The sequence below is a fragment of the Lepeophtheirus salmonis genome, unplaced genomic scaffold, assembly GCF_016086655.4.
Source record: "Lepeophtheirus salmonis unplaced genomic scaffold, UVic_Lsal_1.4 unplaced_contig_18735_pilon, whole genome shotgun sequence".
Lineage (NCBI taxonomy): Eukaryota > Metazoa > Arthropoda > Copepoda > Siphonostomatoida > Caligidae > Lepeophtheirus > Lepeophtheirus salmonis.
In genome coordinates this window covers 501-3,108 of record NW_027293008.1, presented here as the reverse complement: position 1 = coordinate 3,108, position 2,608 = coordinate 501, and the positions used below count along the sequence as shown (strand labels likewise).

At 28.9% G+C, this 2,608-nt stretch overlaps 1 long non-coding RNA gene across 1 annotated transcript; it reads right to left on the bottom strand.

Annotated features, from left to right (window-relative positions):
- Nucleotides 1-139: 139 nt before the first annotated feature.
- Nucleotides 140-1,300, bottom strand: LOC121131144 (uncharacterized). Its single transcript, XR_005868961.2, has 2 exons — nucleotides 812-1,300; nucleotides 140-745 (listed from the first exon to the last, which is right to left on the bottom strand). It is a non-coding gene; the product is annotated as an uncharacterized lncRNA (long non-coding RNA).
- Between the last annotated feature and the right edge of the window lie 1,308 nt (nucleotides 1,301-2,608).

Here is a 2,608-nt window from a genome sequence, read left to right as displayed (position 1 = left end):
ATACTTGAGTCTAATGAATGTACGAATGCGAATAAAATTTTTTATAACTGCGTATTCTTCCTTATGATACTTTTCCCGAATAATGCTGATGATTTTGACTACATAATTGTAAGTAAAGAACTTAATATGCTAAACCAAATAGAAAAGTATTGAATATTTATTGAGCTCATTATAAGTGAGAATATAACAATAGTCTTGTAAAGTATTAAATAATTGAAAATTATTTAAGTATGTTTTAAAATTGCCCATTATTCAGGCATACACGTCATAATTCAATTTTTCGTAAGTAATATTGTAATGCTTCATTTAGTAATAATTAACACAAAATCCCAAAAAGTATAAAATGTATCATTCCCATAAAAAATTCTTATGAACTTTCCTTATGTTAATCATTCGTCACTACGTGTCAAGGAGTAATTCATGAAAGAAATTTATACTCATTCACTTGAAAAATAATCAAAACGACGAAATCTATTCACTTTCTTCATTAATTGTTCTTTAATCACTAAGGAAACCTATTCCAAGGGTTGTACTTCCTTTACATTAGCATCAAAGTGAAGATGATGAGAGTCACTCGAAACCCATCTTGGAATTCTTTCCGAAGAAATAGGAAAACTGAGACTAGGAGATGAATAGAGGGGTTCTTCTTGGCAAACCAACGTTTCTCATGAATAAATGAGATAGATTCCTAGATATGACGTCGTTTGGTCGAATTATTAATCAAATCATTACCCATCGCCATAATCTGATAAAATCAAAGTTTTTTTTAACGAGATAGAAAAATAAAAGAGGATTGTTTACGTCAACCTACCTGTTTCCAGAAATGCGTGAACTCTCCATATATATAGTGTTCGCTGGATGGATGTAACGAAGAGCAACGAAATGCTTCCTTTATGTCTAGGCGAAGAATCATAATTAAATTTTCATCGATTGGAGTAATCAGTAATGTATTTGTTTTTCTATGACGTAACGATGGTAATAGCCTTATAACGATTTGGTGGGAAGTTGTGAATAAATCGCACTGATTCGAACATTAAACCGATAAAACCGTCCTAACTTCTTCCGTATCTTCTCTTTTATCTAATTTCCTTACGTTTTTCTTTTTCTTGAAGAAGAAGAAAGTACTTTGCATTATTTAAAAAAGGAGAAGTTTTGTCAAAATGTTTTCAAAATATAGAAGAAGCTATTGCAGCAAAGATGGACTCCAGGATAATAATAAAGAAAAGAAAGAAATTATACTTTCCAAAATAGGGCGTAAGCACTTCAGTGAACCTGTCTTTAATGTTAAAACAAATTGTATAATGTATCAAGGAAGCCTTCCTTGTAATAAATCTTTTCCTTTTCTTTGCCTCTCTCTTTGCTTCTATCCCTTCTAGCTGGGGCATACGAATATTTTTAGATTTTCATTATGAAATCAATTCAAAAATGAGTTTTACCCTTGAAATATTGTTGTGGTCTTATTTCAAATTAACAACTATATAAAGCCCTTTTTAAAAAAAAATTAAAGTTCATTCATACTTTCAGCTATCCAATGAGATACTTGTCAAAATTTTTAATCTATTTATCTTATCTTGAAGCTATGAGTCTCTGAATAAAAAGCACCTATTTTCTACTTTAAAAAAAAGTCTACTTGATTTTTAAATATGATGCATACATTATAAAAATGTTTATATAATTTTTTAACGTTCGGATTAAAAATATATTAACATAATTTATCATTAGCTTCAATTCCGAGGGCTTAAAACAGCTTTGAACCTTAAAAATAGCCAAAATAGTTAAAAATATATGAGTTTTTTCTGAAAACTGAGAGAAAAAATAAGGCCATATTTGGAATCAGAGTATCAAATTCTATTAAATTGAGCATATACTGTTTTTGTTCCATTTTTGCTGTTGGGCAGTGTAATAAGTAAAAGAAACATAAATTAATGTGGTTGGCTATAGGATGTGGCATCTAGTTATATAAACATAAAATTCAAAAGAACTAGTTTTGTATTTTTTTTGAGGAGATATGAGAAGAAAATTCAATTTTCGGCTTAGAAAAAGTCCATTAGCTCATTGTTAATCCAACAAGCAGAAATAATTTTGATGTCAACGAAATTCTACACTCAATATGCATCGCATGAACCTATTTAAAGTCCTTCATTCAGTTATTTTTAATTTATTGTAACATACCTAATAGGAAGACTATAATGTGGAACCAAAGGAGATGATTACTGAAGGTGGAAGTATTATTTTTATTGCACTATTTTTCTATTTTTTTGTTATGGCATTTAAAAAATCATATATTTTTTTAAAACTGTAGTCTTGAATGTATTATTATTGGTTCATATAATGTTAATAATTTATTTCATACATTGTAGGATTGTTTTGTTGAAGTGTTATACTTTTTCTAAGGACATAATCTCCATGTATATCAAATTAATTCACTTTGCTCCTTGGATAATCTCCAATTCCAGCCAAATACCAAAGATTTCAATCTCCGTGCTTCATCCTTCTTTATTATATCAGTACTGGGATATTAATTATACAAAGTGTAGTAAATCCGATAATTTTTACTTGACCCGTTTTCTTGGAATTTGTAATCTGAAGAATGATTTTTTTACTTCTG